Here is a 16,983-nt window from a genome sequence, read left to right on the forward strand (position 1 = left end):
CCGCATCAATATAGACCAAAGTACAGAGGGTTAGGCTATGCTATTGTGCACCTACCTGATGCATCAGAAGGTGCGAGGCCCTTGCTAAATTCTGTGCACAGACTTTGAGATCTATACTTTAGACTGTATCTAAACCTGCTCCAACATGGACTGACATTCTGGCCTACTTTCAGCCGATGCGACTTGTCTGTCGCTGAACAGTCGCTTTTTATGTATTCAGCACCTATGTATAATGTTGTAAAAATGCTCTAGAAGCTAAAGTCGCAGAAATGTCACACATATTTGGCCTGCAACTTTCTGTGCGACAAATTCAGACAGGAAAAATCAGTATAAATCCTTAGAAAATTATCCCCCAGTGTCTCCATCTGCTGGCGGTATTGAATAAGCATTGCTGCACTGATGGGGTATGCATTAGACAAAAAAAAAGAAGAAAAAGAAGAATAATACGCCCAGAAAAGAGGCGAAAAGGAGAAAAACGTAAAAAAACGTGAAAAAAAAGTAAGAGGAAGAGAAGGGAAAAAAAGGTGGAAATGGGTTTAAAAGTGATTTCGGCGGAGAAATATATATATATATATATATATATATATATATATATATATATATATATACGCGCACACACACACATATATATAAACGTATTCTCCGTTGAGATATTGCAGCCGCTGCTGTGTCCAGGCCCAGGAGCCTTAGCACTGTGCTGTGATGTCACTCAATACCACTGACATCACTAGGTGTAAACAACATCTCTCCTTTGCTGTGTATGTGACTATGGAGCTGTTTGGTGATGTCGTCTATTATGGCCTTCATAGAAGCAACAGGAGATTGTTGCATCCATCTAGAACCCTCAGAACTACAGTGCTATGATGTCACTCACTTCCACAGGCCTTGCAGAGTGTAAACAACAACAACCCAGCTTTGTTGTGTATGTAACCATAGGGATTTGTGATGTCACCTAGAACCTTCACAGCAGCGACAGCTTTATGAGGAGCATCAGCACTGCTCTGCCTGAGCAGAACCATCACCGCCATAGGTTGTCAAATAACCCGGATTTAACCCACACAGGTAAGTCCAATGGGGTGCAGGCATGTCCTCTATGCTTACAGCTTCCCGTGGGTGTTGGTTTGATACCGTTTGGGGACAGCCAAGGAGGCATCTGCAGGCAACAAAGGTAGGTGTGTGCTTGTGTGTGTGTTTCCTATGCAGATCCTAAGCCCAGTGTCACATGCAAGTAGGAGGAGTAAGAAGGGTTCCTGGCAAATCCGGGTTATGGATTGCATTTAAAAAGGCCCCGTGGGAGTGCAATGGGCCCCTGTCTTGCTGCTTAGCAATAATGGTATGGGTTTAGGTTCTGCTGTGTGTACTGGTGGTTGACTGCCCCCCAGCCCAGAGTGTGCATGGAAAATTGTCTGGCAGCCCCCTGACAGCAAGCAGTGATAGTGCCCATGAAGGGGACCTTGTTGGGCCCGCCCCTTTCACGGTTATCGCTTCTCGGCCTTTTGGCTAAGATCAAGTGTAGTATCTGTTCTTATCAGTTTAATATCTGATACGTCCCCTATCTGGGGACCATATATTAAATGGATTTTTGAGAACGGGGGCCGATTTCGAAGCTTGCTTCCGTCGCCCTATGCATTGACCCGATATGGCAGTATCTTCGGGTACAGTGCACCACCCCCTTACAGGGTTAAAAAGAAAGATTCCTACTTTCATTGCTACCTGCTTGCTGGCTAGCCAGCTAGCCAGCCCTGTGGGCCTTGCTGCTGCTGCAGCCAAAAAACAAAAGGTGGTGCTGCTGCTGCTTCTGCTGCTTCTGCTTCTGCTTGTGTCTGGCCCCTGTTGGAGCGTCCAGGCACAGGACTTCTGCTGCTGCTGACTAAATGGCCTCCTTAATTGGATCATTTGAGTAGCCAGCACACCTGTGCAGGTAGGGCATGACATGATAGGCAGCTGCCTTGATAGCGGGTGGGTGCTGAATGTTCCTAATTGACAAAATAAGATTAATGCTTATGAAGAAATATAAAATCTCATCCCTTCCCCAATATCGCGCCACACCCCTACCCCTTAATTCCCTGGTTGAACGTGATGGACATATGTCTTTTTTCGACCGTACTAACTATGTAACTATGTAACATAACATGGGGGGGGGGGGTCTCCTGGCTGTTCACACAGGTGTGTCATTGCTGTACATTGACCATGCATTGCTTCTGTGGTATTGCAAAGGCAAAGACAAATGCTTCCAGCCATCCATTGCACTAATGGATTGGTCATCAGCTGGCTGTCTATGTCCCGCATCAATATAGACCAAAGTACAGAGGGTTAGGCTATGCTATTGTGCACCTACCTGATGCATCAGAAGGTGCGAGGCCCTTGCTAAATTCTGTGCACAGACTTTGAGATCTATACTTTAGACTGTATCTAAACCTGCTCCAACATGGACTGACATTCTGGCCTACTTTCAGCCGATGCGACTTGTCTGTCGCTGAACAGTCGCTTTTTATGTATTCAGCACCTATGTATAATGTTGTAAAAATGCTCTAGAAGCTAAAGTCGCAGAAATGTCACACATATTTGGCCTGCAACTTTCTGTGCGACAAATTCAGACAGGAAAAATCAGTATAAATCCTTAGAAAATTATCCCCCAGTGTCTCCATCTGCTGGCGGTATTGAATAAGCATTGCTGCACTGATGGGGTATGCATTAGACAAAAAAAAAGAAGAAAAAGAAGAATAATACGCCCAGAAAAGAGGCGAAAAGGAGAAAAACGTAAAAAAACGTGAAAAAAAAGTAAGAGGAAGAGAAGGGAAAAAAAGGTGGAAATGGGTTTAAAAGTGATTTCGGCGGAGAAATATATATATATATATATATATATATATATATATATATATACGCGCACACACACACATATATATAAACGTATTCTCCGTTGAGATATTGCAGCCGCTGCTGTGTCCAGGCCCAGGAGCCTTAGCACTGTGCTGTGATGTCACTCAATACCACTGACATCACTAGGTGTAAACAACATCTCTCTCCTTTGCTGTGTATGTGACTATGGAGCTGTTTGGTGATGTCGTCTATTATGGCCTTCATAGAAGCAACAGGAGATTGTTGCATCCATCTAGAACCCTCAGAACTACAGTGCTATGATGTCACTCACTTCCACAGGCCTTGCAGAGTGTAAACAACAACAACCCAGCTTTGTTGTGTATGTAACCATAGGGATTTGTGATGTCACCTAGAACCTTCACAGCAGCGACAGCTTTATGAGGAGCATCAGCACTGCTCTGCCTGAGCAGAACCATCACCGCCATAGGTTGTCAAATAACCCGGATTTAACCCACACAGGTAAGTCCAATGGGGTGCAGGCATGTCCTCTATGCTTACAGCTTCCCGTGGGTGTTGGTTTGATACCGTTTGGGGACAGCCAAGGAGGCATCTGCAGGCAACAAAGGTAGGTGTGTGCTTGTGTGTGTGTTTCCTATGCAGATCCTAAGCCCAGTGTCACATGCAAGTAGGAGGAGTAAGAAGGGTTCCTGGCAAATCCGGGTTATGGATTGCATTTAAAAAGGCCCCGTGGGAGTGCAATGGGCCCCTGTCTTGCTGCTTAGCAATAATGGTATGGGTTTAGGTTCTGCTGTGTGTACTGGTGGTTGACTGCCCCCCAGCCCAGAGTGTGCATGGAAAATTGTCTGGCAGCCTCCCTGACAGCAAGCAGTGATAGTGCCCATGAAGGGGACCTTGTTGGGCCCGCCCCTTTCACGGTTATCGCTTCTCGTTTTGGCTAAGATCAAGTGTAGTATCTGTTCTTATCAGTTTAATATCTGATACGTCCCCTATCTGGGGACCATATATTAAATGGATTTTTGAGAACGGGGGCCGATTTCGAAGCTTGCTTCCGTCGCCCTATGCATTGACCCGATATGGCAGTATCTTCGGGTACAGTGCACCACCCCCTTACAGGGTTAAAAAGAAAGATTCCTACTTTCATTGCTACCTGCTTGCTGGCTAGCCAGCTAGCCAGCCCTGTGGGCCTTGCTGCTGCTGCAGCCAAAAAACAAAAGGTGGTGCTGCTGCTGCTTCTGCTGCTTCTGCTTCTGCTTGTGTCTGGCCCCTGTTGGAGCGTCCAGGCACAGGACTTCTGCTGCTGCTGACTAAATGGCCTCCTTAATTGGATCATTTGAGTAGCCAGCACACCTGTGCAGGTAGGGCATGACATGATAGGCAGCTGCCTTGATAGCGGGTGGGTGCTGAATGTTCCTAATTGACAAAATAAGATTAATGCTTATGAAGAAATATAAAATCTCATCCCTTCCCCAATATCGCGCCACACCCCTACCCCTTAATTCCCTGGTTGAACGTGATGGACATATGTCTTTTTTCGACCGTACTAACTATGTAACTATGTAACATAACAATGGGGGGGGGGGTCTCCTGGCTGTTCACACAGGTGTGTCATTGCTGTACATTGACCATGCATTGCTTCTGTGGTATTGCAAAGGCAAAGACAAATGCTTCCAGCCATCCATTGCACTAATGGATTGGTCATCAGCTGGCTGTCTATGTCCCGCATCAATATAGACCAAAGTACAGAGGGTTAGGCTATGCTATTGTGCACCTACCTGATGCATCAGAAGGTGCGAGGCCCTTGCTAAATTCTGTGCACAGACTTTGAGATCTATACTTTAGACTGTATCTAAACCTGCTCCAACATGGACTGACATTCTGGCCTACTTTCAGCCGATGCGACTTGTCTGTCGCTGAACAGTCGCTTTTTATGTATTCAGCACCTATGTATAATGTTGTAAAAATGCTCTAGAAGCTAAAGTCGCAGAAATGTCACACATATTTGGCCTGCAACTTTCTGTGCGACAAATTCAGACAGGAAAAATCAGTATAAATCCTTAGAAAATTATCCCCCAGTGTCTCCATCTGCTGGCGGTATTGAATAAGCATTGCTGCACTGATGGGGTATGCATTAGACAAAAAAAAAGAAGAAAAAGAAGAATAATACGCCCAGAAAAGAGGCGAAAAGGAGAAAAACGTAAAAAAACGTGAAAAAAAAGTAAGAGGAAGAGAAGGGAAAAAAAGGTGGAAATGGGTTTAAAAGTGATTTCGGCGGAGAAATATATATATATATATATATATATATATATATATATATATATATATATATATACGCGCACACACACACATATATATAAACGTATTCTCCGTTGAGATATTGCAGCCGCTGCTGTGTCCAGGCCCAGGAGCCTTAGCACTGTGCTGTGATGTCACTCAATACCACTGACATCACTAGGTGTAAACAACATCTCTCCTTTGCTGTGTATGTGACTATGGAGCTGTTTGGTGATGTCGTCTATTATGGCCTTCATAGAAGCAACAGGAGATTGTTGCATCCATCTAGAACCCTCAGAACTACAGTGCTATGATGTCACTCACTTCCACAGGCCTTGCAGAGTGTAAACAACAACAACCCAGCTTTGTTGTGTATGTAACCATAGGGATTTGTGATGTCACCTAGAACCTTCACAGCAGCGACAGCTTTATGAGGAGCATCAGCACTGCTCTGCCTGAGCAGAACCATCACCGCCATAGGTTGTCAAATAACCCGGATTTAACCCACACAGGTAAGTCCAATGGGGTGCAGGCATGTCCTCTATGCTTACAGCTTCCCGTGGGTGTTGGTTTGATACCGTTTGGGGACAGCCAAGGAGGCATCTGCAGGCAACAAAGGTAGGTGTGTGCTTGTGTGTGTGTTTCCTATGCAGATCCTAAGCCCAGTGTCACATGCAAGTAGGAGGAGTAAGAAGGGTTCCTGGCAAATCCGGGTTATGGATTGCATTTAAAAAGGCCCCGTGGGAGTGCAATGGGCCCCTGTCTTGCTGCTTAGCAATAATGGTATGGGTTTAGGTTCTGCTGTGTGTACTGGTGGTTGACTGCCCCCCAGCCCAGAGTGTGCATGGAAAATTGTCTGGCAGCCTCCCTGACAGCAAGCAGTGATAGTGCCCATGAAGGGGACCTTGTTGGGCCCGCCCCTTTCACGGTTATCGCTTCTCGGCCTTTTGGCTAAGATCAAGTGTAGTATCTGTTCTTATCAGTTTAATATCTGATACGTCCCCTATCTGGGGACCATATATTAAATGGATTTTTGAGAACGGGGGCCGATTTCGAAGCTTGCTTCCGTCGCCCTATGCATTGACCCGATATGGCAGTATCTTCGGGTACAGTGCACCACCCCCTTACAGGGTTAAAAAGAAAGATTCCTACTTTCATTGCTACCTGCTTGCTGGCTAGCCAGCTAGCCAGCCCTGTGGGCCTTGCTGCTGCTGCAGCCAAAAAACAAAAGGTGGTGCTGCTGCTGCTTCTGCTGCTTCTGCTTCTGCTTGTGTCTGGCCCCTGTTGGAGCGTCCAGGCACAGGACTTCTGCTGCTGCTGACTAAATGGCCTCCTTAATTGGATCATTTGAGTAGCCAGCACACCTGTGCAGGTAGGGCATGACATGATAGGCAGCTGCCTTGATAGCGGGTGGGTGCTGAATGTTCCTAATTGACAAAATAAGATTAATGCTTATGAAGAAATATAAAATCTCATCCCTTCCCCAATATCGCGCCACACCCCTACCCCTTAATTCCCTGGTTGAACGTGATGGACATATGTCTTTTTTCGACCGTACTAACTATGTAACTATGTAACATAACATGGGGGGGGGGGGTCTCCTGGCTGTTCACACAGGTGTGTCATTGCTGTACATTGACCATGCATTGCTTCTGTGGTATTGCAAAGGCAAAGACAAATGCTTCCAGCCATCCATTGCACTAATGGATTGGTCATCAGCTGGCTGTCTATGTCCCGCATCAATATAGACCAAAGTACAGAGGGTTAGGCTATGCTATTGTGCACCTACCTGATGCATCAGAAGGTGCGAGGCCCTTGCTAAATTCTGTGCACAGACTTTGAGATCTATACTTTAGACTGTATCTAAACCTGCTCCAACATGGACTGACATTCTGGCCTACTTTCAGCCGATGCGACTTGTCTGTCGCTGAACAGTCGCTTTTTATGTATTCAGCACCTATGTATAATGTTGTAAAAATGCTCTAGAAGCTAAAGTCGCAGAAATGTCACACATATTTGGCCTGCAACTTTCTGTGCGACAAATTCAGACAGGAAAAATCAGTATAAATCCTTAGAAAATTATCCCCCAGTGTCTCCATCTGCTGGCGGTATTGAATAAGCATTGCTGCACTGATGGGGTATGCATTAGACAAAAAAAAAGAAGAAAAAGAAGAATAATACGCCCAGAAAAGAGGCGAAAAGGAGAAAAACGTAAAAAAACGTGAAAAAAAAGTAAGAGGAAGAGAAGGGAAAAAAAGGTGGAAATGGGTTTAAAAGTGATTTCGGCGGAGAAATATATATATATATATATATATATATATATATATATATATATATATATATATATACGCGCACACACACACATATATATAAACGTATTCTCCGTTGAGATATTGCAGCCGCTGCTGTGTCCAGGCCCAGGAGCCTTAGCACTGTGCTGTGATGTCACTCAATACCACTGACATCACTAGGTGTAAACAACATCTCTCCTTTGCTGTGTATGTGACTATGGAGCTGTTTGGTGATGTCGTCTATTATGGCCTTCATAGAAGCAACAGGAGATTGTTGCATCCATCTAGAACCCTCAGAACTACAGTGCTATGATGTCACTCACTTCCACAGGCCTTGCAGAGTGTAAACAACAACAACCCAGCTTTGTTGTGTATGTAACCATAGGGATTTGTGATGTCACCTAGAACCTTCACAGCAGCGACAGCTTTATGAGGAGCATCAGCACTGCTCTGCCTGAGCAGAACCATCACCGCCATAGGTTGTCAAATAACCCGGATTTAACCCACACAGGTAAGTCCAATGGGGTGCAGGCATGTCCTCTATGCTTACAGCTTCCCGTGGGTGTTGGTTTGATACCGTTTGGGGACAGCCAAGGAGGCATCTGCAGGCAACAAAGGTAGGTGTGTGCTTGTGTGTGTGTTTCCTATGCAGATCCTAAGCCCAGTGTCACATGCAAGTAGGAGGAGTAAGAAGGGTTCCTGGCAAATCCGGGTTATGGATTGCATTTAAAAAGGCCCCCGTGGGAGTGCAATGGGCCCCTGTCTTGCTGCTTAGCAATAATGGTATGGGTTTAGGTTCTGCTGTGTGTACTGGTGGTTGACTGCCCCCCAGCCCAGAGTGTGCATGGAAAATTGTCTGGCAGCCTCCCTGACAGCAAGCAGTGATAGTGCCCATGAAGGGGACCTTGTTGGGCCCGCCCCTTTCACGGTTATCGCTTCTCGGCCTTTTGGCTAAGATCAAGTGTAGTATCTGTTCTTATCAGTTTTCATGCTGGTGGGGATGGGTGCTGCATGGAGGATGCAGGTGTACCAGGGCTTTCCGGGGCTGGTTCTGAGGAATCAGCTCGACGGCTGCCCCGATGTGACCTGTTCCCTCCGGGTCTCGCCATGAGGCTGAGAGGGTCTAGAGCCGAGGTACCTTTGTGCCTCGGGGAGTGGTGACCCCGAGGTGCCGAAACTCACTGGGAGAATAGGCTCACTGAGTTGAAGCACGGGCACCATAATCTCTTCACCTTGTGGCACTCACCTCTTGATTCCCGGCCTTCTGGCTAGGATCAGAGAAATTTTTATAGATCCGGCCGGATGTCCGGGCAGTATATCTGCACACATTCACTTATTTATTTATTTTTTGTCTCACTGTGTCACTTTTTGCGTGTTGTGTGTTCACAGGATTTGTCAGGATGCGGTAGCCCTTCTGGGTGTCCCTCCTGGCGGTCTAGGGGAGGTGTGTGTGGCCATTAGGTTCCGCACCTCCCTGCAAACACCCCCGGGTACTCCTGCTTCGCAGGGTACCTACCGTAATCGGCTCTGCGGGCAGATACCTTGGCTAACGCCAAGGGGGATGCCGGGAGCATTTGTGGTCTCCTAGTAGCTTCGGCGAAAAGGGACATCGAACCTGGAACCTCGCAGGTACCTTTTGGTCCGGAGGCGAAGGGTAAGGTTTGTTGGGGGGCCTCTCTCCTATCGGAGAAGGGCTTGCGATAGACCGCATCCTTTGTGCACGTTTTTTTTAGTGTAACACGTTTGCACTTTTTCTTGCACTTTGGGTGAATCGAAAAGCACGTTCCTCGGCTTTAGATAAAAAAAAAAAAAAAAAAAAAAAAAAATCTGTTCTTATCAGTTTAATATCTGATACGTCCCCTATCTGGGGACCATATATTAAATGGATTTTTGAGAACGGGGGGCCGATTTCGAAGCTTGCTTCCGTCGCCCTATGCATTGACCCGATATGGCAGTATCTTCGGGTACAGTGCACCACCCCCTTACAGGGTTAAAAAGAAAGATTCCTACTTTCATTGCTACCTGCTTGCTGGCTAGCCAGCTAGCCAGCCCTGTGGGCCTTGCTGCTGCTGCAGCCAAAAAACCAAAAGGTGGTGCTGCTGCTGCTTCTGCTGCTTCTGCTTCTGCTTGTGTCTGGCCCCTGTTGGAGCGTCCAGGCACAGGACTTCTGCTGCTGCTGACTAAATGGCCTCCTTAATTGGATCATTTGAGTAGCCAGCACACCTGTGCAGGTAGGGCATGACATGATAGGCAGCTGCCTTGATAGCGGGTGGGTGCTGAATGTTCCTAATTGACAAAATAAGATTAATGCTTATGAAGAAATATAAAATCTCATCCCTTCCCCAATATCGCGCCCACACCCCTACCCCTTAATTCCCTGGTTGAACGTGATGGACATATGTCTTTTTTCGACCGTACTAACTATGTAACTATGTAACATAACATGGGGGGGGGGGGTCTCCTGGCTGTTCACACAGGTGTGTCATTGCTGTACATTGACCATGCATTGCTTCTGTGGTATTGCAAAGGCAAAGACAAATGCTTCCAGCCATCCATTGCACTAATGGATTGGTCATCAGCTGGCTGTCTATGTCCCGCATCAATATAGACCAAAGTACAGAGGGTTAGGCTATGCTATTGTGCACCTACCTGATGCATCAGAAGGTGCGAGGCCCTTGCTAAATTCTGTGCACAGACTTTGAGATCTATACTTTAGACTGTATCTAAACCTGCTCCAACATGGACTGACATTCTGGCCTACTTTCAGCCGATGCGACTTGTCTGTCGCTGAACAGTCGCTTTTTATGTATTCAGCACCTATGTATAATGTTGTAAAAATGCTCTAGAAGCTAAAGTCGCAGAAATGTCACACATATTTGGCCTGCAACTTTCTGTGCGACAAATTCAGACAGGAAAAATCAGTATAAATCCTTAGAAAATTATCCCCCAGTGTCTCCATCTGCTGGCGGTATTGAATAAGCATTGCTGCACTGATGGGGTATGCATTAGACAAAAAAAAAGAAGAAAAAGAAGAATAATACGCCCAGAAAAGAGGCGAAAAGGAGAAAAACGTAAAAAACGTGAAAAAAAAAAGTAAGAGGAAGAGAAGGGAAAAAAAGGTGGAAATGGGTTTAAAAAGTGATTTCGGCGGAGAAATATATATATATATATATATATATATATATATATATATATATATACGCGCACACACACACATATATATAAACGTATTCTCCGTTGAGATATTGCAGCCGCTGCTGTGTCCAGGCCCAGGAGCCTTAGCACTGTGCTGTGATGTCACTCAATACCACTGACATCACTAGGTGTAAACAACATCTCTCCTTTGCTGTGTATGTGACTATGGAGCTGTTTGGTGATGTCGTCTATTATGGCCTTCATAGAAGCAACAGGAGATTGTTGCATCCATCTAGAACCCTCAGAACTACAGTGCTATGATGTCACTCACTTCCACAGGCCTTGCAGAGTGTAAACAACAACAACCCCAGCTTTGTTGTGTATGTAACCATAGGGATTTGTGATGTCACCTAGAACCTTCACAGCAGCGACAGCTTTATGAGGAGCATCAGCACTGCTCTGCCTGAGCAGAACCATCACCGCCATAGGTTGTCAAATAACCCGGATTTAACCCACACAGGTAAGTCCAATGGGGTGCAGGCATGTCCTCTATGCTTACAGCTTCCCCGTGGGTGTTGGTTTGATACCGTTTGGGGACAGCCAAGGAGGCATCTGCAGGCAACAAAGGTAGGTGTGTGCTTGTGTGTGTGTTTCCTATGCAGATCCTAAGCCCAGTGTCACATGCAAGTAGGAGGAGTAAGAAGGGTTCCTGGCCAAATCCGGGTTATGGATTGCATTTAAAAAGGCCCCGTGGGAGTGCAATGGGCCCCTGTCTTGCTGCTTAGCAATAATGGTATGGGTTTAGGTTCTGCTGTGTGTACTGGTGGTTGACTGCCCCCCAGCCCAGAGTGTGCATGGAAAATTGTCTGGCAGCCTCCCTGACAGCAAGCAGTGATAGTGCCCATGAAGGGGACCTTGTTGGGCCCGCCCCTTTCACGGTTATCGCTTCTCGGCCTTTTGGCTAAGATCAAGTGTAGTATCTGTTCTTATCAGTTTAATATCTGATACGTCCCCCTATCTGGGGACCATATATTAAATGGATTTTTGAGAACGGGGGCCGATTTCGAAGCTTGCTTCCGTCGCCCTATGCATTGACCCGATATGGCAGTATCTTCGGGTACAGTGCACCACCCCCTTACAGGGTTAAAAAGAAAGATTCCTACTTTCATTGCTACCTGCTTGCTGGCTAGCCAGCTAGCCAGCCCTGTGGGCCTTGCTGCTGCTGCAGCCAAAAAACAAAAGGTGGTGCTGCTGCTGCTTCTGCTGCTTCTGCTTCTGCTTGTGTCTGGCCCCTGTTGGAGCGTCCAGGCACAGGACTTCTGCTGCTGCTGACTAAATGGCCTCCTTAATTGGATCATTTGAGTAGCCAGCACACCTGTGCAGGTAGGGCATGACATGATAGGCAGCTGCCTTGATAGCGGGTGGGTGCTGAATGTTCCTAATTGACAAAATAAGATTAATGCTTATGAAGAAATATAAAATCTCATCCCTTCCCCAATATCGCGCCACACCCCTACCCCTTAATTCCCTGGTTGAACGTGATGGACATATGTCTTTTTTCGACCGTACTAACTATGTAACTATGTAACATAACATGGGGGGGGGGGGGTCTCCTGGCTGTTCACACAGGTGTGTCCATTGCTGTACATTGACCATGCATTGCTTCTGTGGTATTGCAAAGGCAAAGACAAATGCTTCCAGCCATCCATTGCACTAATGGATTGGTCATCAGCTGGCTGTCTATGTCCCGCATCAATATAGACCAAAGTACAGAGGGTTAGGCTATGCTATTGTGCACCTACCTGATGCATCAGAAGGTGCGAGGCCCTTGCTAAATTCTGTGCACAGACTTTGAGATCTATACTTTAGACTGTATCTAAACCTGCTCCAACATGGACTGACATTCTGGCCTACTTTCAGCCGATGCGACTTGTCTGTCGCTGAACAGTCGCTTTTTATGTATTCAGCACCTATGTATAATGTTGTAAAAATGCTCTAGAAGCTAAAGTCGCAGAAATGTCACACATATTTGGCCTGCAACTTTCTGTGCGACAAATTCAGACAGGAAAAATCAGTATAAATCCTTAGAAAATTATCCCCCAGTGTCTCCATCTGCTGGCGGTATTGAATAAGCATTGCTGCACTGATGGGGTATGCATTAGACAAAAAAAAAGAAGAAAAAGAAGAATAATACGCCCAGAAAAGAGGCGAAAAGGAGAAAAACGTAAAAAAACGTGAAAAAAAAGTAAGAGGAAGAGAAGGGAAAAAAAGGTGGAAATGGGTTTAAAAGTGATTTCGGCGGAGAAATATATATATATATATATATATATATATATATATATATATATATACGCGCACACACACACACATATATATAAACGTATTCTCCGTTGAGATATTGCAGCCGCTGCTGTGTCCAGGCCCAGGAGCCTTAGCACTGTGCTGTGATGTCACTCAATACCACTGACATCACTAGGTGTAAACAACATCTCTCCTTTTGCTGTGTATGTGACTATGGAGCTGTTTGGTGATGTCGTCTATTATGGCCTTCATAGAAGCAACAGGAGATTGTTGCATCCATCTAGAACCCTCAGAACTACAGTGCTATGATGTCACTCACTTCCACAGGCCTTGCAGAGTGTAAACAACAACAACCCAGCTTTGTTGTGTATGTAACCATAGGGATTTGTGATGTCACCTAGAACCTTCACAGCAGCGACAGCTTTATGAGGAGCATCAGCACTGCTCTGCCTGAGCAGAACCATCACCGCCATAGGTTGTCAAATAACCCGGATTTAACCCACACAGGTAAGTCCAATGGGGTGCAGGCATGTCCTCTATGCTTACAGCTTCCCGTGGGTGTTGGTTTGATACCGTTTGGGGACAGCCAAGGAGGCATCTGCAGGCAACAAAGGTAGGTGTGTGCTTGTGTGTGTGTTTCCTATGCAGATCCTAAGCCCAGTGTCACATGCAAGTAGGAGGAGTAAGAAGGGTTCCTGGCAAATCCGGGTTATGGATTGCATTTAAAAAGGCCCCGTGGGAGTGCAATGGGCCCCTGTCTTGCTGCTTAGCAATAATGGTATGGGTTTAGGTTCTGCTGTGTGTACTGGTGGTTGACTGCCCCCCAGCCCAGAGTGTTGCATGGAAAATTGTCTGGCAGCCTCCCTGACAGCAAGCAGTGATAGTGCCCATGAAGGGGACCTTGTTGGGCCCGCCCCTTTCACGGTTATCGCTTCTCGGCCTTTTGGCTAAGATCAAGTGTAGTATCTGTTCTTATCAGTTTAATATCTGATACGTCCCCTATCTGGGGACCATATATTAAATGGATTTTTGAGAACGGGGGCCGATTTCGAAGCTTGCTTCCGTCGCCCTATGCATTGACCCGATATGGCAGTATCTTCGGGTACAGTGCACCACCCCCTTACAGGGTTAAAAAGAAAGATTCCTACTTTCATTGCTACCTGCTTGCTGGCTAGCCAGCTAGCCAGCCCTGTGGGCCTTGCTGCTGCTGCAGCCAAAAAACAAAAGGTGGTGCTGCTGCTGCTTCTGCTGCTTCTGCTTCTGCTTGTGTCTGGCCCCTGTTGGAGCGTCCAGGCACAGGACTTCTGCTGCTGCTGACTAAATGGCCTCCTTAATTGGATCATTTGAGTAGCCAGCACACCTGTGCAGGTAGGGCATGACATGATAGGCAGCTGCCTTGATAGCGGGTGGGTGCTGAATGTTCCTAATTGACAAAATAAGATTAATGCTTATGAAGAAATATAAAATCTCATCCCTTCCCCAATATCGCGCCACACCCCTACCCCTTAATTCCCTGGTTGAACGTGATGGACATATGTCTTTTTCGACCGTACTAACTATGTAACTATGTAACATAACATGGGGGGGGGGGGTCTCCTGGCTGTTCACACAGGTGTGTCATTGCTGTACATTGACCATGCATTGCTTCTGTGGTATTGCAAAGGCAAAGACAAATGCTTCCAGCCATCCATTGCACTAATGGATTGGTCATCAGCTGGCTGTCTATGTCCCGCATCAATATAGACCAAAGTACAGAGGGTTAGGCTATGCTATTGTGCACCTACCTGATGCATCAGAAGGTGCGAGGCCCTTGCTAAATTCTGTGCACAGACTTTGAGATCTATACTTTAGACTGTATCTAAACCTGCTCCAACATGGACTGACATTCTGGCCTACTTTCAGCCGATGCGACTTGTCTGTCGCTGAACAGTCGCTTTTTATGTATTCAGCACCTATGTATAATGTTGTAAAAATGCTCTAGAAGCTAAAGTCGCAGAAATGTCACACATATTTGGCCTGCAACTTTCTGTGCGACAAATTCAGACAGGAAAAATCAGTATAAATCCTTAGAAAATTATCCCCCAGTGTCTCCATCTGCTGGCGGTATTGAATAAGCATTGCTGCACTGATGGGGTATGCATTAGACAAAAAAAAAGAAGAAAAAGAAGAATAATACGCCCAGAAAAGAGGCGAAAAGGAGAAAAACGTAAAAAAACGTGAAAAAAAAGTAAGAGGAAGAGAAGGGAAAAAAAGGTGGAAATGGGTTTAAAAGTGATTTCGGCGGAGAAATATATATATATATATATATATATATATATATATATATATATACGCGCACACACACACATATATATAAACGTATTCTCCGTTGAGATATTGCAGCCGCTGCTGTGTCCAGGCCCAGGAGCCTTAGCACTGTGCTGTGATGTCACTCAATACCACTGACATCACTAGGTGTAAACAACATCTCTCCTTTGCTGTGTATGTGACTATGGAGCTGTTTGGTGATGTCGTCTATTATGGCCTTCATAGAAGCAACAGGAGATTGTTGCATCCATCTAGAACCCTCAGAACTACAGTGCTATGATGTCACTCACTTCCACAGGCCTTGCAGAGTGTAAACAACAACAACCCAGCTTTGTTGTGTATGTAACCATAGGGATTTGTGATGTCACCTAGAACCTTCACAGCAGCGACAGCTTTATGAGGAGCATCAGCACTGCTCTGCCTGAGCAGAACCATCACCGCCATAGGTTGTCAAATAACCCGGATTTAACCCACACAGGTAAGTCCAATGGGGTGCAGGCATGTCCTCTATGCTTACAGCTTCCCGTGGGTGTTGGTTTGATACCGTTTGGGGACAGCCAAGGAGGCATCTGCAGGCAACAAAGGTAGGTGTGTGCTTGTGTGTGTGTTTCCTATGCAGATCCTAAGCCCAGTGTCACATGCAAGTAGGAGGAGTAAGAAGGGTTCCTGGCAAATCCGGGTTATGGATTGCATTTAAAAAGGCCCCGTGGGAGTGCAATGGGCCCCTGTCTTGCTGCTTAGCAATAATGGTATGGGTTTAGGTTCTGCTGTGTGTACTGGTGGTTGACTGCCCCCCAGCCCAGAGTGTGCATGGAAAATTGTCTGGCAGCCTCCCTGACAGCAAGCAGTGATAGTGCCCATGAAGGGGACCTTGTTGGGCCCGCCCCTTTCACGGTTATCGCTTCTCGGCCTTTTGGCTAAGATCAAGTGTAGTATCTGTTCTTATCAGTTTAATATCTGATACGTCCCCTATCTGGGGACCATATATTAAATGGATTTTTGAGAACGGGGGCCGATTTCGAAGCTTGCTTCCGTCGCCCTATGCATTGACCCGATATGGCAGTATCTTCGGGTACAGTGCACCACCCCCTTACAGGGTTAAAAAGAAAGATTCCTACTTTCATTGCTACCTGCTTGCTGGCTAGCCAGCTAGCCAGCCCCTGTGGGCCTTGCTGCTGCTGCAGCCAAAAAACAAAAGGTGGTGCTGCTGCTGCTTCTGCTGCTTCTGCTTCTGCTTGTGTCTGGCCCCTGTTGGAGCGTCCAGGCACAGGACTTCTGCTGCTGCTGACTAAATGGCCTCCTTAATTGGATCATTTGAGTAGCCAGCACACCTGTGCAGGTAGGGCATGACATGATAGGCAGCTGCCTTGATAGCGGGTGGGTGCTGAATGTTCCTAATTGACAAAATAAGATTAATGCTTATGAAGAAATATAAAATCTCATCCCTTCCCCAATATCGCGCCACACCCCTACCCCTTAATTCCCTGGTTGAACGTGATGGACATATGTCTTTTTCGACCGTACTAACTATGTAACTATGTAACATAACATGGGGGGGGGGGGTCTCCTGGCTGTTCACACAGGTGTGTCATTGCTGTACATTGACCATGCATTGCTTCTGTGGTATTGCAAAGGCAAAGACAAATGCTTCCAGCCATCCATTGCACTAATGGATTGGTCATCAGCTGGCTGTCTATGTCCCGCATCAATATAGACCAAAGTACAGAGGGTTAGGCTATGCTATTGTGCACCTACCTGATGCATCAGAAGGTGCGAGGCCCTTGCTAAATTCTGTGCACAGACTTTGAGATCTATACTTTAGACTGTATCTAAACCT

At 46.2% G+C, this 16,983-nt stretch overlaps 7 non-coding genes and 1 pseudogene across 7 annotated transcripts; all 8 read left to right on the forward strand.

The window, feature by feature from the left end:
* Nucleotides 1-1,480: 1,480 nt before the first annotated feature.
* Nucleotides 1,481-1,671, forward strand: LOC130321817 (U2 spliceosomal RNA). The gene has a single exon (XR_008867475.1). It is a non-coding gene; the product is annotated as a U2 spliceosomal RNA (small nuclear RNA).
* A 2,087-nt stretch (nt 1,672-3,758) lies between these two features.
* Nucleotides 3,759-3,946, forward strand: LOC130321824 (U2 spliceosomal RNA). The gene has a single exon (XR_008867481.1). It is a non-coding gene; the product is annotated as a U2 spliceosomal RNA (small nuclear RNA).
* Nucleotides 3,947-6,043: 2,097 nt separating this feature from the next.
* Nucleotides 6,044-6,234, forward strand: LOC130321818 (U2 spliceosomal RNA). The gene has a single exon (XR_008867476.1). It is a non-coding gene; the product is annotated as a U2 spliceosomal RNA (small nuclear RNA).
* Nucleotides 6,235-8,334: 2,100 nt separating this feature from the next.
* On the forward strand, nt 8,335-8,494 carry LOC130321826 (U2 spliceosomal RNA; annotated as a pseudogene).
* Nucleotides 8,495-9,189: 695 nt separating this feature from the next.
* LOC130321825 (U2 spliceosomal RNA) lies at nt 9,190-9,383 on the forward strand. The gene has a single exon (XR_008867482.1). It is a non-coding gene; the product is annotated as a U2 spliceosomal RNA (small nuclear RNA).
* A 2,096-nt stretch (nt 9,384-11,479) lies between these two features.
* Nucleotides 11,480-11,671, forward strand: LOC130321823 (U2 spliceosomal RNA). The gene has a single exon (XR_008867480.1). It is a non-coding gene; the product is annotated as a U2 spliceosomal RNA (small nuclear RNA).
* A 2,095-nt stretch (nt 11,672-13,766) lies between these two features.
* Nucleotides 13,767-13,957, forward strand: LOC130321819 (U2 spliceosomal RNA). Its single transcript, XR_008867477.1, has one exon. It is a non-coding gene; the product is annotated as a U2 spliceosomal RNA (small nuclear RNA).
* A 2,086-nt stretch (nt 13,958-16,043) lies between these two features.
* Nucleotides 16,044-16,234, forward strand: LOC130321822 (U2 spliceosomal RNA). The gene has a single exon (XR_008867479.1). It is a non-coding gene; the product is annotated as a U2 spliceosomal RNA (small nuclear RNA).
* The last annotated feature ends 749 nt before the right edge of the window (nt 16,235-16,983 follow it).

This window comes from Hyla sarda, unplaced genomic scaffold (assembly GCF_029499605.1).
Source record: "Hyla sarda isolate aHylSar1 unplaced genomic scaffold, aHylSar1.hap1 scaffold_2288, whole genome shotgun sequence".
Classification (NCBI taxonomy): Eukaryota; Metazoa; Chordata; class Amphibia; order Anura; family Hylidae; genus Hyla; species Hyla sarda.